General features: G+C 39.6%; 1 protein-coding gene across 2 annotated transcripts in view; it reads left to right on the top strand.

The window, feature by feature from the left end:
* Positions 1–8171: 8171 nt before the first annotated feature.
* BAZ2B (bromodomain adjacent to zinc finger domain 2B) overlaps positions 8172–25554 on the top strand; it is a 267049-nt gene continuing 249666 nt past the window's right edge. For both annotated transcript variants that reach the window (XM_069982753.1, XM_069982751.1), the window contains exon 1: positions 8172–8385. The gene's annotated coding sequence lies outside the window, so the exon portion shown is untranslated. The remainder of the gene's footprint in view (positions 8386–25554) is intronic.

The following is a 25554-nucleotide window of genomic DNA, read 5'->3' as shown; positions in this document are numbered from 1 at the left end:
TATTATTATATTGTTTTATTGTGTCCAAAAATGATTTATTCTGCATCAGTAATTTTACAATCTAACCTTCTTAACATATAATGATGAGTGTAAGTAATTTTCTGCTTTCAATCTATTCCCAACCATATAATGGCAGGCTGACAGAAGCCTTTACATTACTCTGGTGCTGTGAATGTACATGACTTTTATTTTATTTGATTTATTTATTGCTTTTTATAAAGGCTTTCCCGGAAAACAATGTTATGGCATATAAGACATATCATCAGATTGGTGGAAGTTCTGCAACTGGGGCCCCCTATATCTTCCCAGAAATACACTCTGCAGAAACTTTTATAGATTTGTAAGATACTTCTATTTAAAAATCTCCAGTCTTCCAGTACTTATCAGCTGCTGTATGTCCTGCAGCAAGTGCCGTTTTCTTCCCAGTCTGACACAGTGCTCTCTGCTGCCACCTCTGTCCAAGACAGGAACTGTCCAGATCAGTAGCAAATCTCCAGTTCCTGTTCCTGGACAGGAGTGGCAGCAGAGAGCACGGTGCCAGACTGGAAAGGATACACCACTTCCTGCAGGACATACAGCAGCTGATAAGTCCTGAAAGATTTGAGATTCTTAAATAGAAGTAAATTACAAATCTATATAACTTTCACTTTTTCCCCCCAGAAACAGGACCAGTTTTTGGGTTTGGGTGCGTGTTTTCCCGCTTGAAGTGAATAGAGCTGAATTGTAATACCACATACAACCTGTAGACAGGGGTGGCGATGTTTTTGGGGGAAAAAAAGAAAGAAAAACGTACCCACCTATAAAAAGGACCTGTCATCTTTCCGAACATATTAATAAACAATTGTATTCCCTATAAACAAACATTTCTTTAGAACTTTGCATTGTGAGAATACATGGACAAGTGGGTGTTGTCAATTGAATATTTGAGAGTGGGTATTCATGCACTCTCGGACTCTATCCAATCAGTGATGACAGTACTAGATTGTGTAGGGACACACCCCTTTGACAAGTATAAAGGGTAACACCCATTTGTCATTTTATTCAGAAATTTCTAGGAGAAATAATAGAGGAACAGCACAATGCAGAGTTAAAAAAAATCCAGATTAATATTTCATGGGAAATACAAGGAATTTGCTAAAACATATCAGGACAGTGACAGGACCTCTTCTAGGATACATTCACATATAGCAGATTTGCATCTGAATGAGACTTGCAGAAATCCAAATGTCTGTTGCCTAAATAACTTCATTCACATGTACAGAACTGACTTTTATATACATTAGTTTCTGCATAGGTGTGATTATACCCCAAAGGGGTTGAAAAAGATGGGGGGAGGTAAGGTGTCCAAATATTAAAACTAGAGATAATCGAATTTACAGTACAAGCAAAGTGAATCGCTTTGTTAGCTCAGCAGTCTGCTTATCAGCCTGTTGCCTATGAAGTCCATGCTACTCCATGCCGCTCCACCCGGGGTGCCTGGAAAAGCTGGATCCAGCCATGGAAAACAGCAATTTGCTTCCTTTGTACTGTAAATTTCCTTATCTCTAGTTCCTATCTCTAAGAATCTGTGGGGCAACTTGGCAGTAAGTGTTCAGTGCCACTGCAGCGCCCCCGCAGGGGAAATAGAGCATTACACTGTACCCATTAAAGTCATACACCATCTGTGTAATGCATGGACAAGCCAGGTTCTCCACACTTGTTAAGGTCTTTGTAGCTGCTTTCCTCTCTGGATAATACTGAAGTTTGTGCATATAGGTCTCTTAATTCATTTCCATTTAGCCTCAAGCATATGGCTGTTTTATAGATCTTTTTGTTGAGGATCAGTAATACAACACCCATCGAATTCTATGGGCCTATACTGTACCTCCATGACCCAGAGGGACTCCATGTACTTCCATAAAGGGAAAGTCTACATGACTTTACAGTGTTCATGAGCCCTTAATGGAACAAGCCGCTAGAGATAGTATCTATAACCTGTATATCCCTTACTTTTCAATAAACCCGATACGCACAATTCCAGAGAACCCCATTAACTAAGGAAATTAGATTATTGTATATTTTTTGGGGAGAATTTTTCTAAAAAAAAAAATATATATATATATACATAATTTTTTTTTAAGTAGCAAGAAAGCCTGCAACCAAGCCTGATCGTGTGAACGTGTTTTTGGTACAGTCTTTACATATATTGATGGACTCTTGACAACCCACTATCTCTATAACTATATAAGTGTACAGTCAGAATATTCCTCAATTCTAACCCTATGAATGGTGTGGTGCTTACACCCATATTGAGGACAAATTATACTCCCTACTGCCACCTATAGGTATCTAACAGGGATGACAAAGTTATTTTCAATCAAGTTAGCTCAGAACTTGCAAGACAGTTCAGTTTGTCACTTTGTTCAAATGCAGACTCTTTGGGGGAGATTTATCAAACATGGTGTAAAGTGAAACTGGCTCAGTTGCCCCTAGCAACCAATCAGATTCCATTTTGCATTCTTACAAACGCTTTGGAAAATGAAAGGTGGAATCTGATTGGTTGCTAGGGGCAACTAAGACAATTCTAGTTTACACCATGGTTGATAAATCTCCCCCTTTGGGCGTTGTGAACAGCATACCACATACCACAGAAAGTACGTACTGGAGCAGGGACTGTACACTGACTATGTAGGCCTGCTGCTCAGTTGACATGCAACTACATGATTATGTCAAGCAGAGATGCATATAGCATATTCTCATTCAGTCCAGCAAACTGAGGCATGAGGCATATAGTATACAGGGGCAAGGACTCCTGTCTTTTTGATAGGAGTCCCTGCTCCTGTACAAATCCAAATTGGCTGAATCAAATCCAATGGCCACTTCAATTAAATCTAAACTTTTGTAGAGTTGCTCATCTCTAGCAGCTACTCTGTGAGTAGCGGCAAGAAAGATTGTTCAGTTTCTTTTCAAGGAGAGCTAATTGGCATATTTTTTCCCATGGAGCTTTGCTCGTAATAATTCATACATAGGTCTCCCCAATGTGTATCAGTACACCTGAGAACTTCGTAGGAAAACTAATTGAAAGTTTAGCGATGATTAAAATATTCAGAACAGAAAGCATCTGATTGTAAGCACTAAAGCAGTGGTCGCCTGTAGTGTTGAGTGGCCTTGCCAAACTGGCATCGTTCTCCGAACCCGATCGCTTGGCATTTTATTCCCAGAGGCTGGAGAAGTTGGATGGTATAGGCTGTATCCATGTTTTCCTGGCAGCCATAGGGCAGCATCCAGCTTCACTAGTCGCTTAGAGTCAAATGCTGAGCGTTCGCACTTGGAGAATGTTTCCGAACCTGAATAGTTCAGCCACTTCGCTCAACACTAGTTGCCAGCTGTTGCAAAACTACAACCCCCATCGTGTCCAGACTATCCTGGCATGGTGGAGGTTGTAGTTTTGCAACAGCTAGATAGACACAGATTGGGGAACACTGGATTAATGTAATGATAGGCCTATTCTAAGCCCGGTCTTCTTAGAGGGTGGATTGGGGAACACTGGACTAATGTAATGATAGGCCTATTCTAAGACCAGTCTTCTCAGAGGGTGGATTGGGGAACACTGGACTAATGTAATGATAGGCCTATTCTAAGCCTAGTCTTCTCAGAGGGTAGATTGGGGAACACTGGACTAAAGTAATGATAGGCCTATTCTACGCCCAGTCTTCTCACAGGGTGAATTGGGGAACACTGGACTAATGTAATGATAGGCCTATTCTAAGCCCAGTCTTCTCAGAGGGTAGATTGGGGAACACTGGACTAATGTAATGATAGGCCTATTCTAAGCCCAGTCTTCTCAGAGGGTGGATTGGGGAACACTGGACTAATGTAATGATAGGCCTATTCTAAGCCCAGTCTTCTCAGAGGGTAGATTGGGGAACACTGGACTAAAGTAATGATAGGCCTATTCTAAGCCTAGTCTTCTCAGAGGGTAGATTGGGGAACACTGGACTAATGTAATGATAGGCTGATTGTAAGCCCAGTCTTCTCAGAGGGTGGATTAGGGAACACTGGACTAATGTAACGTAAGGCCAGTCTTCTCAGAGGGCGGATCTGACCTCAGTATATCATGTAGCATGTTGTGAACACAAGTCAACTAATTATATTGACATAGATATCAATGGACTCCAGTTTACAGTCTTGGAAGATTATTACTAAATTTTGAGGTTAGCAAAGTAGTGACCCAGTGCAATATATACAGAGAGCGGCCCGGGAGTTAATTAAATATAAGCTAATGACATATTATAACAAAACCGTTGTCCTTATTAAAAGTTATTAGGTAGTTAGTCAAATTATATCTTCAAAGGAATCCAAAGCATGGAAACTCAGGATTAAATTATGCATTTGAACCTTAGGCCAGCTTTTACCGTTCAGACAGTTTTGCTACTAAGAGAGGAATCGTGTGTCATTGAAATTAAATGCTTTTCCAGGGCTGGAAGGTTCCAGTTTTAATGAAATTACTGAGTGTGGTGTACTGAAATGATTAAAATCTGTATTCCGGGAATGTGGCAGTGAAAAAAAAATCAATAAATGCAAGCCCAGATGCTGTTAAGATGTGAGCACTTTCATGGATATAAGTGCAAAAATAAAAAAAAATAAAAAAATATTAATTACAAATGCATGTCATTCTTAAATAACAGCGCTAGAATTTGAGATTCCATTTTGTTTTGACTAGGAAATGAGAATCTTTCTTTTCAAACGACCCCATTAAAACAGGATTTGTTTTTTTTTTTTTTTTGTTGCCCTTCCCCCGCTTTCTGCATTGCAATCATTGTGCTTACACTTATTATGTTACAAAATGACCGAGGTAAGGCTGACATTCTCATTGCATGCAAAAGACCTACTCTGCAAGGCAGTTTTTTTTTTTTTTTTCTAATGAAGGAGCTTTGTACAATCTCCCCATGTGCTAATACTAATGAAGATCCTCCAGCACAATTAAAATCACAGTCAAAGCCAAACAGAGAACAACATGAGATTTGTATTCGTATATTTTTTTTCTTTTCCTCTTTTTCCTAGCCATAGAAACAAATTATATTTTATGTTTTTTTTTTGTTTTTTTTTATTCCTGAGCTGATGACATTTATGGATGATTTATATATAGGTTACACCCACTTTTTTTTTTTTTTAATTCATTATGGGTGTACTTTAACCCTAGGCCTAACATGACATGAGTGTGAACTTAAAAAAAAAAAAAATCTCTAACCACAAGTGTTAAGTTTGTTGGAGGGTTCGTCTGGGAGGTGCAGCAGCCTGTGACCTTATTTAACTAAATTGCACAAGAGATGAATTGGGAAGGGACGGAGGATTGGAGGAGGGATAATTTCCTGGTTTTGGTGAAATCTAAAGCGTTATTACTGCATTTATAGCCAGTCTGGCAGGTCCACAACATTAATACACAATAGGGCAGAATGTGATCAACTTTAAAAGCATTACTCAGGGCAGCCACAGCTTCTTTTTTTTTGCTGATCACTGATGTTTTTTTTTTTTCTCTCTCTCTCTGTACGACCTTTCATTTTATTCTCTTCATTGCTTTTTCTCTGCTCTCCACCAGTATCACTTACACACAGCAGTCGTAAAAACAGTCAAGCAGAGTGCAATCTTTATTTATGGTCAAGGACGTTTTTTTTTTTTTTTTGGCAAAACAAGGCACCCCCATTCTATAATCCATCCCTGTGAGCATTTTTTTTCTTTGAAAGTTTACAGAAATACAGAAGTTTTAGGCTATTTTTTTTTTGGGGGGGGGGGAATTTGGGGTAACTAATAAGAGATTTTTTTTTAATGATTTCGATAGAAGTGTGTGTGTGTATATTATTAAATTACCACCACATCTGTCATGCATGTATGGTATATACGGGGAAAATCTATGAATGTATATGCTGTATGCTTATAGAATTTAATAGCTAGATGTACACATTCATCCAGTATTGAAAGGCATAGCTGACTACACTATTCAACTTTTTGTAAAAAAAAAAAGAAAAAAAAGAATATTGCTTGCCGTATAGAGATGAGCGAACCGGGTTCGGGTTCGAGTCGATCCGAAACCGAACGTTTGGTATTTGATTAGCGGTGGCTGCTGAACTTGGATAAAGCTCTAAGGTTGTATGGAAAACATGGATACAGCCAATGACTATATCCATGTTTTCCACATAGCCTTAGGGCTTTATCCAACTTCAGCAGCCACCGCTAATCAAATGCCGAAAGTTCGGATCGACTCGAGCATGCTCCAGGTTCGCTCATCTCTATTGCTGTATCATAGAAGTCAATGGCAGATGTCTCAGAACTTTCGACCATATGTAATTGCCAATTGTGGCTTTATTTATGAAACTAGAGGGTCCCACACATGGGAGTATTAGGGGGCATTCACGTGTTCTGATGATGGACTATGTGCTACGGAACGGAATTCGGAGTTCCCGGCGTCATTATGATGCTGGGAGCTCCAAAACTGTTAAAATCTTGGCGCTGCCGTACTGACAAGATTTCAACAACTTTGGAGCCCCTGGCATCATAATAAAGGATGATGGCGAGAACTCCGAATTCAATTCCGTAGCACAATGTCCATTTTTTTGGACAGTGTACGGAACATATGAATGCCCCTTTACTGCTGCAGGTCTGATAGACAGCTGTCAGCTCAGGTCATCAAACCTTCAGTCGGGTCAGAGCTTGTGCCGGTAACACGGACACAAAAATTTCACCATATTGCATATGTACATGTAGTATTTTGATGGCTGTTTTAGCTAAAACCAGGAGTGTGTCCAAAAACACAGAAAATGCTGCAAATAATAGTTTTTCTCTGTGTCAGTTCCATTCCTTGTACTGGCTGCAAAGACTGACCAAAATACTGTGTGTGAACCCAGCCTCACAGTAATGTTGTCAAAAATGCGAAAATGTTCTTGTGGAAAGACATTCACACGTTCTTTACTTTTTTATATATGATGTCTGCAATCAATCGCAATCTGCAAAAAAGTCATCCATAATGCGTCCGTAATCCATATTTTTGCGGATCAGCAAAGAAGGGGAAGGTGATAGCTTAATAGGCGGGAGTGGTTTAAATCGATTACTCATCTGTATTACTTACGGATTTGTGGACGTTACGGACATTTCATCCGCAAAAAATGGCGGTCCGTACTACGAACAGTGTGAACAGCCAAATAGAAATCTAAATACGTCCGTAATCCGCAATTTTGTCTGTCGTCTAAGGCTCGGTTCACACTGTGTCCTTGCTGTCCGTTTAACATTTCTGTTACAGGGTATGTGCACACTTTCGGAAATCCATCACGGAATCCGCCCGTGCATAGAATGGAGTCAGGCGGAGGTGCGCCTACCCACCGCAGCCCGCGAGTGGGAGCGAGCGGCAGATTCCGCAACGGATTTTCCGTCCCATTCCCATTTCCCCTATAAGGAAAAAAAAAATGGTAAAAATGGTTGCCGCCGTATGCCATCCGTCAGGATCCGTTTTCCATTGACTTATATTATAAAAAAGACGGCTCAAAATAGATCTGTTTTTCTTTACGTTAAAATCAAATGTACAAAAACGGATACAGTGAAATGGATGCTAAAATGCAGTGTGAGTACATCTGCTAAAAAAAGTGCTAAAAAATAAATTAAAAATAATTATACAATAAAACAATATACAATATAAATATATAATAAAGCAACTGTCAATATTTACACATATTTCTAATATAAACATATAGAATACAAATGTACAATAATTAAGATGTCCTCATATTTTGTAATATATATATATATATTTTTTTTTAAAACTAACATTCAAACCTTAATTTATTGTTTAAGATAATTTACAAAAAAAGTTGAAGAGAATCACTAAGTGTCCAAGTTGCTAAATTTATATATATTTTTATAAACATTAACTTTTTTCTTCATTTGTAATATGCGTAGATGAGACATAGGTATGACGTGTTGCCTTGCTTTCTGTCACTGTAGGAAATTAAACAGATAAACTTAGAAGAAAGAAAGAAAAAAAAAAAACACACACACAAGCAAATAAACATTTTTTCCTCCTTTGCAGTCCTCTCTGGTTAACAGCAAGTTTCATTGTTAGAGGCTTGTTGGCTGACGTCACTTTTGGTTCATGAAGCTTTGCCTTGAAGTGAAGCTGAATAAAAACCTTGAGAAGAATCTCCTTCAATCTGCTGCAAGGAACTAAACAGACACACACACATAGAGGGAGCACAATTACACCCTCTTCCTTTATGTCCTTTCCCACAGCTCCTGGAGAGACACACACAGCACACAAAAAGAGACTGGCAAGGAAAAGCAGAGATAACCTTCCATCACCTCTCCCTAAAAATATTCACCCCCCTGAATCCCTGGCAAGGAGGAGACCCTGGGCATAAGGTGAGTGAACACTAAGCTGCAGCAGGGCAAAACAATTCCAGCAAGGGGTTACTTACAAGGGTCCCAACAAGCAGGGGAAGGATTGTTTGGATACATGGGGGGTTCCCTGTGTTGTTATACAGTTCTCTATGGGATCAGTAGGGGTGCTGTAGTCTACAGAGGGGGAGGCACATGGGAAGGTGAATGCATGCCCTCCCCGTGCCCCTCTGCTATCTCTCGCATTGCACTCTATCTGCTCTCTGTTTGTTTTTCTGCATTTCTTCCCAGAGGCTTCTGCTGGCTAAATGGGACCTTGCATTCAGTATTCCCATATTAACCCTCTTGCTTCCTTACCGCCCCTCCCTGAGGTGCCTATCAGCAAGGTACGAGGCACCCTGCTCCCAAACATATCCTCTTCTGGTAATAGGACACTTATTAACCCTTCCAAGGTGTCGTGTCGTACCGGCGGTGGGAGGTAACTCCCCCCCACCTTTTGGCATGGTAGACGTTTCCTTATAAGAAAAAAAAAATCTGGACTATTTTAGCTCGTAAGGTTGATTTCTTATCCTTAAAAAAAAAAATTGTATTTTTTTTTTGTTGCCGTCCATGTCCATATTCCTTGCGGTTTCTCTGGAATTGCGGATATCAAGGGAACATTTGTTGTTGAGAGAGAATCAGTCCAGTGTTTAAGTGTAATTCAGTTTTCACAAATCCCATATGTCTTGCAACTCAATGCCAGGAACATCTGCCAGTAACCGTAAACTGGTGGTAATGCTGTCGATTGGCTTATCCAGCCCCCCCAAATGTCCCATTCATTCCTATCTATTTAAAGCTACGCGTCTGAGGGTTAAAGGGGTGTTGACTAAAAGCGTGTAACCCCACCTTCTGTTTTGCATAGTGCTTAGTACCTCAGGGGTTAAGTGAGGTAAGCCTACCTATAAAGTGATTTTTATGCCAAAATCACCACAACAACACCATACAAATTCCAGGCTTGATGCCAGGAGGGTAATGTGGATTGATAGGAAGGATCGGAGGGGGGGTGAAGGAGGGCTCTGTATGTGGAGCATCTGATCACTGCTGTCTTCCTGCACTGCCCTCTTCATCTCTCCTACTCTTTTGTGTTCCTTCCTTGAACAGAATAGCAGCTGCTGACTGGTTGAGTTGTTGAAATTTATCCCTTTGTGTATATAACAATATCCTCCATTTTCCTCCTTTTTTTTTTCTCCCCTGCCCTCTAAACAACAAGCTACTCGCCATCTTGTATAATTTTTTATTTGCAAGATTCCTTCATTTATTTATTTCCATTTCGGAGACTCTTACTTTTTTTTTTTTTTAACCGATTAGAATCCCTCCAACCGGTCTCATTAATCCCACCCAAAGTTTCCAATGTACAAAGTGACGTCATTTAAAGTTCAAAGAATTTCTTTTTTTAAATTTTACTCAATTTTGGAAATTCTTTTTTTTTATTTTAAATTTCCTGATCATTTATGCCGGCGCCCTCAATCGCTTTACAACAGGTTTACAAATACCGCGCCATATGTGATATGAAATTGGCCTTTTTTTTTTTTCAGTGTGTTTTTGCAAACCTGTCACTTTTTATGGCTTGAAAATGCAATAAGATTTGCTAATTAGCTACATTTCATTATTTTATGCACATTCTTTGTATTTGCTCGTGTGATGCAGATGGCTGCACAGAACTTACTTCCTTTTTTTTGTTGTTTTTTTTTTTGTTTAGCTGCTGACCTTGAATCATTCAATGTATAATGCATGTCTCCAATTATATCATGTCTGCTCAATCATTTCTATTAAGGATGAAGTGTTATACCATGTGTAGAGGGGGGCATTTTATAAGATGTGTGATAGTTTTTTTTCTTTTTTTTAATATATCACTAATAACCTAATCTTTTTTTTTTATTATATCATTTTTTTAAGTAAAAATGGCTTGTTTTATTCTGAGAAATCCACTTTTTTTCCCTTCCTAGCACTTCTCTAGTACTTGCCAGCAGTGCAGGGGTTAATTCATGGGTTAGCTGTTGTGAAATCGGAGTTTTAAAGCAGGGAAGCTGTATGCAGGATTCCTTAGAAAAACACAACCTTACCTCCGGCTACACCAGGCTTGTCAGCCCATGTGGGAAGAGAATACAATCAACTTCAGTGTTCTTAAAATTGTTTCCTGAACAATACCTACTTTTTGTCTTTATAAAAAAGTTCCACCGGTCACATGACCGCTCTTAATAAAACACTTTATGGCTCATCAATAAGAAACGCTGCAGAGAGACAATAATGAGAATTTACCATTTATTTTGTTCTTAGCTCATTAATTTTGTAAATGGATACAATTGGAATTTAATTTGTGAATATATATATATATATATATATATATATATATATATACACACACACACATATATAAGTGCACACACATATACACCCATACATGTATAAATACAGATACACATGTATGTATGTGTATTACCTACATAAGTACACACATATATACCCATACATACATATATAAATGCACACACATACATATATGAGTACACACACACACACACGCATGCATGTATGTGTGTGTACATATCTATCTAGCTTTACACATTCAAATATGTACATATGTACATATATATCTATCTACATTCAAACACACATATACACCCATACATATATAAATACATATACACATTCATATATATACACATACATAAGAAAACACATATATACCCATACATACATATACACACATATATACGCATGCATATATATATACACACACGCATATATAAGTACACACACATATACATACCCATACATACACACATACACACAGACACACAAATACACATGTATATGTATACACACACAAATATACACATACATATATACATGCACACACACACACACACACACACACATATATATATATGTACATGCACATATATATACCCATCAATACACACACACATATACGCATGTTTATGTACACATACACTTTTATATACATGCACACACACATACATATATGAGTACATACACATATGCATGTATGTGTGTACATATCTATCTAGCTTTACACATTCAAATATGTACATATATATCTATATATACACACACACATATATATGTGTGTCCATATCTGTCTATATATACACATTTAAATATGTATATATGTACATACATATCTATTTATATACACACACACACATATATACATACACACACACACATATATACACACACACATATATACATACACACACACACACACACACACACACACATATACGTGTGTCCATATTTATATATACACATTCAAATATGTATATATGAACATACATATCTATGTATACACACACACACACACACAGTTTTACATAGCATGGTATCTTACAAGTATCTTACCTTGAATGGCCACGGTTTTGGCACAGGCTTTTTGAATGGGTTGAAATACACCAAAGAAAAAATGCAACGATTTATACTAAAACAAATGATATTTTTAAACTTTCTATTTTCCTGCATTGGAAAAGCATGATGAAAACACACGGAAAAGGCCACGGCGTATGAACCCGGGCCTTATCATTTCAATTAACATTGTAGATTACAATAAAATTAATTATGAAATTAAATATTCAATTAAAATATGGCAATTGCGGGGAAAAAATCACAAGTGTAAAGATTCGTTTTTGATAATGGCTCCTAATGCATTTTGTTTCTATGATATAAAATAAGACGGTGGAAACTTGCATTTGTAAATCTAGATGTCTGTGCGTTCCCTATAGGCCGCTACTCAGCCTTCTAACCCTATTTTGCTCTGTGACATTTATTCATGCATCGTAAAAGTCTCTTTGGACTAAAACTCTTATGCAATAGTGATAAGAAGACTGGGTCATCCAAGGACCTTTAGCATTATAAATGATGGCCTATATGACTCCAGGTTGAACTTTAAACTCTACTATATAAGCTTTCTGTCATGTTACGAGATCCTCTTTTTAACTAAAAAAATCATGAATAACATAAAGTTTGTATAAAATAACCAACCTATCTTTAAAAGGGTTATTCAGCGTCCAGACAGCACCACCCTTGTCTCAAGTTCAGGTGTGGTTTGCAGTTAAGTTCCATTCACTTCAATGGAACTGAGTTGCAAAACCAACACCCAAACTGGAGACAAGAGTGGTGCTGTTTCCATGTTTTTCTAATGCTGGATAACCTCTTTAAAGTGACTGTACCACCAGGCCCAGGCTGAAGCACTGGAGACGGGCCGACCCACCGTTAGGGTTCCATTGATTCTAATGGAGTCACTATCATAGAGGGGCTGGGGTTTCCTCCCACTAAGGGTGGGTTGGCCACCTCCAGTGCTTCAGCCTGGGCCTGATGGTACAGTCACTTTAAGAAAGTCCTATACATAATAAGACATATGTCAGTCCATTTTTAAGCCATCATTCTTAATCTTCTTCGACATGTACTAGAAGTAGGGATTAGCAAACTTGCTGATCGTTCAGATTTGCCCAAACCCGAACGATCGGCATTTGAATCCCGTTGCCATGAGAAGGTGGATGCAGTCCAAGGACTGTCTGGAAAACATGGATTCGCTCATTTCTTACTAGAAGGTATTTGCTGGTGACACTTGTAAGATCAGGCTTTTTGATACCCCAATGCCTAGTATCTTTAGTAGGGAACTATGAAGAAGCCCTAAAGCATGGTTCCTAAACTTTTGTTTCTACAATGGTGGGTTCTTGAGGAACTCCTTACATCTAATCTAGGTCCATTATTATTGCTGGATCCTGGGTAGCAGCTAACCCAGGAACCCCAGATTCCCATACAAATGAGCTGTTTCAGGGTTCTTGCACCTTGTCAGTACAGAGCAGGTTGCCAATTGGCTAGTGAGCAGGTTGCCAATTGGCTCCTTGAGGAGACCTTGAGGGTGTCCTGTGGAGAGTGAGAGTCTTCAGTAAAGGAATGGAGTCTACCAGCGCAATGGCGTGAACACCGGATCCTCCAACCTTTGAGCACTGTGGTGATATTTTTTCTGTTTATTCATGTGTAACAAAGTTATATTGCAAAAGGAAAACATTTACAAAACAAGAATTTTTCAAATAGTATCTTTTTGTCCTGGCTTTTTATTAACCTTATGCTGTTTAGACCCAGGTTGGCGACTGGGTACAGGACTGTTCACACACAGTGCGATTAGGCACCAAGATTTTTATTATTCTCCTTGAGGAGACCGCCAAACTGGGGTATGGAGTCTTACAAGCCATGCAATGCACCATGGGAAAATAATATGCAAAGTAGCTTCTTTCCAGAAGGAAAAGAACTTGCAGTGCCACCTACCAGAGATAGTTTCCCTTACAATAAAACATGATTGGGGATTACATGGCAAAACAGAATCTGCTCCATCTGTAGACATCTGTCTCCAGGTTCTCGCCCTTCACTGTAGGACGGGGTTGAAGATTAATATGAAGGGAATCTACCCCAATAGATGGCACTGTAAAGCAAGTTCTTTTCCTTCTGAAAATCAGTTACTTTGATTACTTTCCTCCAGAAAAAGTAAATCACTAGTCGCTAGTACCATCTACTGGAGATAGCTTCCAAGTAACTGGCTGTTTACCCCAGATTTTTAGCTAAGCCAGAATGTCCTCCAAAAGGAAGAGTCATCCATGAAGTTCTGGGTTCTTGCCTCTTGTAAGTACAGAGCAAGGTATTGGCTGGTTGAAAATTCTTTGACTTAATTTTCAAAAACATATTGTAAAGAATTTTTTTTTTAATCATACCTAGGTTCTAAACATCAGATTCACAATTTAGCTTAGCAAATATCATGAGAAACATACATCTAGACTGTATGGGTCTATGTGTAGAGTGAAGAAGTATGCACAAGTCAATAGCACCTGGCATTCTTCCTGTTCTTCTTATCCAGGTGACCTGGCTTAGGTTACACAGTCTAGTGTTCCCTGGTCTTATAAGAAAAGAAATTGTTCTTGAAGCAGTCTGATACACCTGTACTTCGGTGGCGATACACACTAAATACTCCCTTCTTCTGTTAGGCCTCAGGCCAGGAACGAGGATAATTTACATGAGACGTAGAGTGGAGTCAGCACTATCAGTTGAACTTTTGGAAATGCAATGTCTTAAGGAGCTAAGAGAATGAAAATTTATTAATGGGTGAAAGTGCTTTTGTGTTGACAGGTTTCACTTGTTCGAAAGTAAAATATAGTAATGGTTGGAAGTTCTCCTGTATTGACAAGTCTCACTTGTTAAATCTCTAAGGGTCATGAAGGGCCTCCACAATTTGTAAGGTGTATTTGTGCCAGTATGGCATTGTGCTAGGCACTTAAGTACAGAGTTTGTCTGAAATGGTATTGGTACACAAGGTAATGGTAGTTTTTTGGGCCAAAACAAAAGTGGATTGAATAGGACTGGAAAGTATAACAGGAGGACTTCAGCCTCTTCAACGTGCTGGATCTACTTCTGTCCCTCAAACTGTATCAAAACTGAAGGTGGGATTCCATCTTAGGATATATCTTTTTACTCTTAAAGAGAACCTGTCATCACTTTCATGCTGCCTGAACCACGAGTCGCAAAGCAGCACCTGGTAGCCTTTCCCCGCTCCATCAGCCTTGATAGATTGATAGATTGGTTGATCTCTCCCAACACCCAAAGAATGATCTATCAATCAAAACCAATAGAGCGAGCAGAATCTACCAGAAACTGACTTATGGTTCAGGCAGCATGAAAATAATGACAGGTTCTTTTTAAACTGCTATTCCAGAGTTTTAAAAAAATTAATATGCTGCCTGGACTGTACAAAAATAAGAAAAACAACCCTATTCATACCAAGCACCAATCCCCGCAGCTCATATTCAGCTCCATTTGGTCCACCTGAACTTGTGTCTTCCTGCTTCTGAGATGAGGCTTAATGTAGGACCTGCGTGCTCAGCCAATCACTGGCCAAGATGGTGGAGTCACGGCTTAAGAGTTTATATGGCAGGTCCTGCTCTAAGCGCTCTTCTCAGAAGCAGGAAGAAGACATAAGATCAGGGGGCCAGACGGAGCCAAATGGGGACCAGGGCTAGGTAAGTATGGTTTTTCTATATTTTTTTTTCTTTATATTTTTGGACAGCCCCAGCATTATATTAATTCTTCAAAAGTGCTGAAATCCCGCTTTATGGCTGGTGATAGATGTAGTGATGATCCAACCCAACAGCATTTTTTTCATTGTTCAGAAATTCTTAATTGAGAAGTTTTTACGACTGTCGGTCACCATCCTGTAGAAGTGGCAATATATTGTCAATCTGATTAGTCCTGAGTGGTTAATGAAGAATAATTTTCCGTGTAGAACATTAACATCTGGTTGCCTGTGTGTGTGCATGACTTTCAGTAGACGACTAATCATGTGTGAAATTGTTCCTATCCTTAGGAATTATCGAAGCATTTTTGGGAACGCTAAATTATTCTAACACTGGTTGCAGAATAATGTACGTATGACGGGTCTATTTTGGTGAGAGTCTATGGTCGTCTGTAGTGGTAAAACAATAACGGAGAAAATTTTAGGGCTAACTAGAAAGAAAAAACCTAAACCATGGAAATTTAAGAGAAAGAAGTTGTCTTGACAAGTAGTGCAGATGCTTGGAAAGGCAATGCTATCAAGCGGTGATCCAGATGGAACTCAACAAGAGCTCATTGTTGACAATATCACTTATGCGGTGGGATCAGTGAACCCAATGTGTGAACGTCTCTGATGCCCCATGAACAGAAGCAGTCATTGGATTAGCTCCTTATGGCTAAATATCCGACACACAAAGCATTTGGGTATTAGGGTCTAATCTAGCAGAGATCTATTATACTGGTGGTACACAGTCTGATTCTATGGACGAGTTCTGGGATCACGTAGGGGGAGTTGTTTAGGATAACTCTGTACCCTGAACGAGATCCTGGCATCTTAGGCTCTGTCCATAGTACCGTTGTTGGTAGCTTAATTAGTTTTTTTACAGGGATTAAAAGTGCACTGTTCTGCCCATTAAAATGGAGATACCACGCTGGAACCCCAACTATTCCCGTTACAAGTCAGTGGGGACAATAGTGTCTATTGACTGCCTTTATGACCTTCATTGTAATGCAAGATGTCTTACTCATTGGGATTAATTATGGGCAGCTTATTCATGAACTTGCATCACTAGTCTATATTAACCTATAAGGTGCCTATTTCTGTGATAAAATAGTGGACTGAACTGGATTTGCTGAATATTTTATGAATATGGGGTTGTGGCACATTGACATATGCCATCAGGGGACAGATGGATTGGACATGATAGATTTCGAAACCTTATTCTTTTGTTCTTAGGCCCAGTTCACACTGAGCAAACATTGCGGAATTTTGCGGTGGAGCTCTCCTCCGCGGAATCCCGCCGTGCTCAGTGTTACACAGCTAGTGATTGGGAGGGCAAATGCATGTCCGCTTCCTCCCCTCTAAGCTCAAAAAATTGACATGTGCCCTTCCATTCACTCACTGTAGGACACTGAGCACGGAGGGATTTCGCGGTGGAATTCCGCTGTTTTTGCTCAGTGTGATCTGGGCCTTAAAGAACAATTATGGCAAATATATATATATATATATATATATATATATATATATATGTGTGTGTGTGTATACATATATTTATTTATTTTATTTTCAAATTGACTGGTGTCAGAAAGTTATATAGATTTGTAATTTACTTCTATAAAAAAAAATCTCACATCTTACAGTACTTATCAGCTGCTATATGTCCTGCAGAAAGTGGTGTATTCTTTCTAGTCTAATACGGTGCTCTCTACACTACTTTCTGCAGGACATACAGAAACTGATAAGTACTACAAGACTTGAAATTTTTAAAATAGAAGTAAATTATAAATCTATATAACTTTCTGGTACCAGCTGATTTAAAAAAATATAATAATAATTTTGCCGGAGTACCCCTTTAAGGACAGAGGTGGCTGACAGCATCTTACTCCCCGTTGAGACACAAGCACACTCAGCTGAATTAAGAGTGTGGGTATGGGAGAGGAATAGCTGCCAGCCTTTGAAGATGCATGTGATCCCTTAGAATGAAGTTATTTAACTATCCCTTTGTCAATGAAATTACCTTTCTAAAGGGATTAGTCACTCACCTCCCTGGGGAATCTCCGCTGACACACCTGGATTCTTTTTTTATTTCTGCCTAATTGGTCATTACATGTCTATTATAACCCCTCTTTTTTTACTGGGTGATCTCCTGTGTATTCCACGCCACTAGTTACTTTAAAAAAAAATAAAAAATTGCAAATAGTTTAGAACCTATAGGTGATACATACAGATATGGTAGAGCTAAATTTCTTATCGATCTCGTCTATTTTTGCTTTCTCTCCAAAGAGTTATGTAAAGTCTGGGGAACAACCATGAGGATATCACCATGAATTATGTCACCTGAGAGGGTTGACTCTGCTGCAATGAGAAACTCAGCTGAGCGACGTCTGTTACTTAACAGTTGTAGTCGTGCTCACAGCTCCAGGGTCGTGACTACCACGGTGTCGGTATAACACAAATAGGACATGTTATAAAAAGCACAAGCCATCATATGTAAGGACGGAGAAAATTTTTATTAAAGTATTTTATTGCCCCCCCCCCCCCCCCCCTAGTTCCCAAACAGGGATTGGTCTATAAATCAAGGCTGGTGAGGCAGGGAGAAACTGGCAGTGAAAGCCCCAAAAACTCATGGTTAGAGATGAGCGAACTTAATGCAAGTTCAGGTTCGCTAACCACTGAATGCTCAGCCTTTAACTCCCGCTGGCTGCAGAGGGTGGATGCAGCCCTAAGGCTCTATCCATATTTTCCTTACAGCCCTCGGGCTGTATCCATCGTCTAAATTGGGTCATGTCTACTCGTGGTTCAGGCAGCATGAAAGTGATGACAGGTTCCCTTTGATAATAAATTCTAGTGATTTAAGAAATAGATAATTCTCCAATTTATGGGATTCATAGATCTGGACTAGGGATGGTCCAAACCCGCTGAGGTTCGTGTTCATACGAACCCAAACCCTCGGCAATGATTCCCGCTGTCTGCCCGCTCCGCGCATCAGGTGGATACAGCGGGAGGACCGCCTGAACAACTGGGATACAGCCATAGCCATAGGCTGTATCCCAGTTTTCCAGGCGGTCCTCCCGCTGTATCCACCCGCTGCACGGAGCGGCCAGACAGCGGAAATCTGATGCCTCGGCAGGTTCGGACCATCCTTAATCTGGACTTCTCGCGAGAGACTTTTTCCCTAGCTTTTTTATGTCCTTCCCCATAACTAGGTAAATTCCTATTGTGAGTTTGCATATCTCATACAAATCACAAGAAACCAGCAAAAATATTAGCAGATATTAAGTTTCATGCAGGAGAAGAGCCTGACGTTCCCACATTTAGCCAGATGTATTTGATACTTGATTTTAATTCCCTGTTGAGAAGGAAAAAACAGAGGATATCTTTTGTTGCAGAAATAATTTTTTTCTCTGCCAATTATGTGAAATTCTAGATACAGTAAAAAAAAAATGTTTAAATAGTGAAATATCATTTGAAGCCAAATGTTGTAAATTATAAAATTATACATGCAGGAAAATCTCAATGATCCCGTAACTGTATAATAGACTGGCTAAAGATCCAGAGACAATCACGCTTAGGAGATGACGGATTGCTGTGGAAGTTCCCCTTGTATTAATGTAGCGGAGTATTATTTATTTTCCATTATTCTTATAAGGCAAACATATTCCTCAATGCTGTAGAAACAAGGCAGTCATTTACATAAGGCTCGCTGTTTAATTTTCCTATCTCAAATATACATGAGACAATTCTATAGGAAGCTGATTAACCTATAACCTGATTAATCTGTGGGTTTTTGAAGTGTAGGAGGAAATAATAAGTGAAATAAGCCTTAGCAGGCAAAGTGCGAATGCACGAACCTTAAAGGGGTTGTCCAGGAATTTAAACGGGGTATATAAAAAAAAGTAAGCTATACTCACCTCTCCTGGCTCCCCACTGCTACTGCACTGAGGCTTCTAGTCCTCATTCCTAACAGTTTTTTCTTTTACTCTGAGAAATATCCACTCAGTCAATCATTAGGACACTGTTGCCAAGACAGCACATAATCAGGACATATCAGTGAGGACCAAGGATTGAGGACCAAGAGAGGTGAGTAGAAGTAGATTTTTATTTTTAACCCACATACATTTTTAACTCTGAGCCCATAAATCTGGTAAAAGCACCATATAAAGGTCCCCAGCCGCTCCTCTCTAGCCACTCCCAGTTCTTCTAGCATCCAGTCAGATGTCCATTACAGCTGTCAGTCATAGCTGAGGGGGGAAGGGCACAGAGAGGCACCCAATATAAAGCGTTCTAGGCACCTAATCCCATGCTGTAGCAGTTGCTGGAACATCAGAAGAGGTATGAGCTGCTGATAGTAGATTTGGCTCCTGGTCAGATTAAAACACAGGATCCCAGTACTGCAAAGCAATGTTATGTAATACTGTGCAGGTCCTATGAGAGGAAGACAATAAAGGATCTGGCCACAAAATGCTCAATATTTCCAAAACTTACCATAGAAGGTAAGGTTTGGCCATGAGGACTTGTAATTTTTTTTTTCACTTTCCTTGGGAAATAATGTGTATTATTACTTTCATATTGTGGGAAATAATATGCATTTGCATTGCTCTGACTGGTATTTTTCTACTAAACTCTGCATTGTATAGCAAGGCTAAGAAAACATTTGAAGTATGAATGTGTACTGTTCTTTAGAAAACATTTCTGATTGGAAGAGCATTTTTTACTTATGGAATTAGTATCCATACTGATTGTAATATTGTTGGGGTCGTCTACGTATATTACTATGTCTATGGGCTGCATAAACGGGCTGTGTTATAATCATGACAATCCCGATCCGTATGCCGAATTAGGGTATGTGGACATCATAGAGGAGGCTTTCCTGGTTAGGTGAAGATCTGCCCTGGTGGACTTCATAGTGGATGTCCATGTGTTACATAAATGACCATTCATCTACAAGGGTAGTGTTTGGTTAGCCATGGTTTCCTTCTATTATCACATCCTATGGTGGGTTATCCAGTTTGGGCATGGGACACGGTTCCCTGTGTATAGATTTAATGGTGTTTCCTTTCCATGGAGAGTAGAGAAGATCTGCCATGCATTTTTTGGTAGAGAATTTATTCTCAAGGTCTTCAAAAGACGTAAAGGCTTTGTTGATCTAAGCATCTTGGATTTTGAGTCCCTGGCTCATCGTGTTGCAGAAGCCAATGACAACTGACTCTTAGGCCTATGTGATTGACATCTTTCTTAATTTCAAAGAGGTCTCTCATCATTGGCCATAGTATAGTCTTCTATAGGGAAGAACAAAAGTTTGACTTGAAGTCCATTCCTGTCATAATGGATTCAATGCCATATTGGAAATCTATCTATTGCCTTCCACCAAAGGAAGTTATCCATATTCATTTGGTTTTTGCTCACCTTTGAAGTTCCAGGATTTTTGCTTTTTCTTGGTCCCTCAAGAGAGATGCATAAATCTGCGAATCTGTACTTCGGTTGTATGAACCTGCAAAGCTACTGTATGCATCTATCACGGTGGCCTGTGTGTGGCCCCCTACATGGACCACCATCTTAACATAGGAAAACTAATAAATAGGGACTCCTTTAAAAGACTCCATCAGTGATCTTCCATGAGCCTGGACCTCAGATCCAGAACTGAGAAGGCCACCAAGCTTTGTAAAACACCCAAACACCTCTAGAGGTAGAGATGGTAGTCTCCAACAATTTTTGCACAGTACCACACCACTGAAATTTATCATACATGTAATAATTTGCTGTTCTACTTCTGTTACAGTGCCGTGTATACTTCACACAATGGCTTTTTTCTATTTCTGAACATACTGGAGGTTGTGCTATTTTAAGTCCGTTTTTGATGTTAGCCATAAACTAATACAAGCAGACAGTGACTAAACCTAAATGAAAGTCACTGAGCTTTAATATGTTTCCTGGGTGCAGTTTGGAACAGTTTGTCTGTGTAAATTATTTATCACAAGAAATTGTATTTGTACGTTTAAATGGGAAAAACTCAATCAGACATAGCAACTTAGCAAAAATCAATTTTGTTAGCACAGTAACCATTAAAATTACTTTTACCAAGCTAATCTTTAGATGAGTGTGTGCTTATACCCATTCGTTTTATAACATGCCTTGGAAATGCTATATATAATATTGGAGATGTACCCAGGGCCAAAAATGGGTTTCTATTTTCTGGCACCAAATAGGAATCTAGCAAAAATATTGTAGTCCCTAATTCCTAGATTCTAGTGTTTTAGAACCTTGACCCTGGTTTCCAGTGGTTTATTGCCAAGTTCCCTGGTTTCCAGTAGTTGTTTAGGTGGTGGACTCTGGTTTCCGGAAGTTAAAGGGGCATTCCCATCTCAGCATTGCTCCTATAAATAGGGGATAACAAACTGATTACTTGGGGCCGACCAACAGAACCTTCACCAATCCTGAGAACAGGGCCAAATTTTTGGGACCTGTGAGGGTCACGGCGGTTAAACTTACAGCAATTTGCTATTCCCCATCCTAGGGGGGAAATGGAATAAGATGGAAATATCCCTTTAAGGGTGAGTTTACACTACTGAACCCGAGCGGAGAATTTCCGACAGATTCCGTAGCTCGTACCTGTTCACGGCCCCTCGCCTCTCCGCCCGTGCCATAGACACCATTCTATGCATGGGCGGATTCCGCATTCTGCCGAAAGAATTGACATGTCAATTCTTTCGGTGGAATCAGGCCGCTCATAGAATGATGTCTATGGAGCCGTCCAGAAAGGCGCGCGGCCGTGAACAGGTACGAGCTATGGAATCCGTCAGAAATTCTCCACTCGGGCTCCGTAGTGTGAACCCACCCTGACACTGGTCCCTAGTTTAGTCTTCTGGTGTCCAGTGATCACCTATCTGCTTTCTCAGTCAAAGAGTTCTTCCTGTTCTTAAAGGGAACCTGTATCTATATACTCACACCCAAACCACTGGTATTGTTCGTTTGTTGATGAGAAATCCTAGCTGGTCATGTGTTCCAAAATGTGGCTGGTGTTGTGGTTTTTCTAAACAATTATATTTTATCCTTTTACCAGTGGTGTCAATGAGGCATGGCCTAGAGCATCCTTGCCCTAGGCCTGCGATCCCTCTCCAGTGGTTTTATGCCCCTCCCCCCCTTCTACCACTACAGGTTTCGTTAAGCCCCCCTGGCTGGTTTTGTTTTCAGCCCTAGTACAAATAGTGCACATGTGCTGGAGCAATACTTAGCAACACAGGCGCAGTGACAGAGCAAGGACTTGTTCTAGGCTACCATCTCAGTGCGCAGGGCCAGGGAGTGGGGGGGGGCAGAGAAGAACACAGGAGAAGTGTCACAGACCTAGGGCGCGGACGCACTAGGCCACACCTCATTCACACCACTGGTGGAGAATACAAGATCATTTTTACAAAAACCAAGGCACCAGGTGCATTTTGGAACACCCGAATGGCAACGATTTCCCACACATTGTAGCTTAATGTTGGCCAAATCTACTATGGGTTCACACTACGTATATTTCAGTCAGTATTGTGGTCCTCATATTGCAACCAAAACCAGGAGTGGATTAAAAACACAGAAAGGATCTGTTCACACAATGTTGAAATTGAGTGGATGGCCGCCATATAACAGTAAATAACGGCCATTATTTCAATATAACAGCCGTTGTTTTAAAATAACAGCAAATATTTGCCATGAAATGGCGGCCATCCACTCAATTTCAACATTGTGTGAACAGAGCCTTTCTGTGTTTTTAATCCTCTCCTGGTTTTGGTTGCAATATGAGGACCACAATACTGACTGAAATATACATAGTGTGAACCCAGCCTAAGGCTGCATTCAACCTTTCTCAGATGTCAGAGGAAAGATAGATAGGGCTGATAGATTTCAATAAGCCTGATCCTTTTGTCCTTAGGAAAGATATGTCTATTATCTAACGCATGTGACCAGCTTTATGGTCTATGGTTTATTTTTGTTTTGCATATAGGCAAAAGGTATGCTGACATATACCCCACTGTACTCCCAGCAGACTTATTAAGTTTAATGGACCAAACATAGACTACCATTAACCACATTTGATCCATTTCCCGATCTTATACGAAGGACATTCGAGCCCCATACAGAAAGAGTATACATTCAGGAAATAGACTGAACATAATCAATAGTAGACCAAGTACAGTCTATGAAACTCAATGGGCCTGCCGGGAGTACGCCATACCTTTTTTGCCAATAAGTCGTTTTCTGGTGTCGGATGAGAAAAATGAGATATGAATTGGCCCTGCATTGTGGGGTTTCTCCAAACTAATGCAAATAAAAGTCACTGAATGATAAAGACTTTACTTGTGAATATCTCACCATTTTTTAAGGTAATGTTAAGATTAACTAAAAATAAATTTAAAAAAATCTGGGTTGTCGAGTTAAAGTGTCACTGTCGTTATAACTTTTAAAATCTAAATCAACAGTAGATGTGATATAAAGCAGGTTTGCGGTTTACATTCATTATTTTTTTAGTTTTTATCATGCTGTAAAACAAAGCTGTACTTACCAGATATCCAGGTCCAGTCTCCTGAAGGCAGATTTTCTGACTTGTACTGGTTGAAAAAACAAACTAAACACAGGAATTCCGGCCAGTACAGAGTGTCCATCAGTCACATGACTGCCTTCTCTCTGTGAGCGCTCAGCAGTTTTCTGTTTCCTGTTCTTTGAGAAAAAAAGAGTAAGAAAACGGGAAGTGCCGTGTTTTCCATGATAACTAAGAAAAAATTAATGAATGTGAATTGCAAACTTGCTTTATATCATATCTACTGTTGATTTAGATTTTGAAAGTTGTAACGACAGTGACACTTTAAGATTAACTAAAATAGGTTAAAAAAAACCTGGTTGTCGAGTTAAAGCAGGGATGGGGAGCCTTCAGTCCTCCAGCTGTTGCAAAACTACAATTCCCATCATGCCTGGACAGCCAAAGCGAAGCTTTGGCTGTCCAGGCATGATGGGAATTGTAGTTTTGCAACAGCTGGAGGGCCAAAGGTTTCCCATCCCCGAGTTAAAGGAAACTAATACATAGAATGGGAAAAATTTACCAAAAGGAATACAAATGAGAGCCAGAATCTGATGGTTATGGACAACTCTTTTACTTTTCCATTGCACTATTGTTAGTAACTCTGTATAGCCTATTGCGGAAGGAGAGGGGGATGCACGCTGTTGCACTAGGCATTTTCCCTGAATTCTTCCTTGTAAGAACCTTGCACTCTGTTAGCTGAAGGCCCTTTAAAGGAGACCTGTGAGAACTATAATTACTCCATTTTATTTACAGTGAATTAAGTAGTACATTAAGCCCTCATTCCGCAGGGAGGAAACCATTTGCCTTGAGACTATTACTCCGTCCCAGGCCGTGAGCCTCTGCAGATCCCTATTCAGGATCAAACTGGAAGTGTCCTGTCCTGGGTGGGATTTACACAATCCAGGGCATCTGCTTTCCTGCAGGGGCTGCCTGTCCTGGAGGGAGCAATATGCAAATTGTCAAGAACTCCGAATAAGCCCGTTTTATAATTAATGCATAATATACAATGGAAATAATATATAGTAATTATAGCGCTGACAGCTTGGATGAGGTAATCCCGGGTGTAAAAGTTCCTCAGCTTTCAGAGTCTTGCACTCCCAAAGCTTCAGACTGACCTATATTTCTTAAGGGAGTGCTACTTCCTTACTCGTTTTTTTTTTTTTACCTAAAAATTCCTTACGTATTTATTTTTTAAAGGTCTTTAAAGCGTCATTTTAGTAGATTTTTGGATGGACAGTCTTAGAGGTGTCCTGGATTTCGTCTTGAAGGGAAAGTGGCTGTTTTTGTGCAATGTTATACAACGACTTCACGATGAGTGATGGGACACAGAACCTGAAATCTGTTTCTAGACTACAAATGACAGACGCATCTAGCGAGCGGGAAAAGGTGATTGTGCTTCTAGCCGAACACACCTAATAAAGTAATACAGGCATTTCCTGAACTTTCTTTTTTATTTTCCTTTACTTTTTTTTTCTTCTTCAAGGAAAATTTTTTACCTGTTATACAAAAGAATATGCTTTGTGTCAGCAAATTT

This window comes from Dendropsophus ebraccatus, chromosome 9, assembly GCF_027789765.1.
Source record: "Dendropsophus ebraccatus isolate aDenEbr1 chromosome 9, aDenEbr1.pat, whole genome shotgun sequence".
Classification (NCBI taxonomy): Eukaryota; Metazoa; Chordata; class Amphibia; order Anura; family Hylidae; genus Dendropsophus; species Dendropsophus ebraccatus.
Note: the sequence above shows the minus strand (reverse complement) of the source record. Positions and strands in the feature narration are given on the sequence as shown.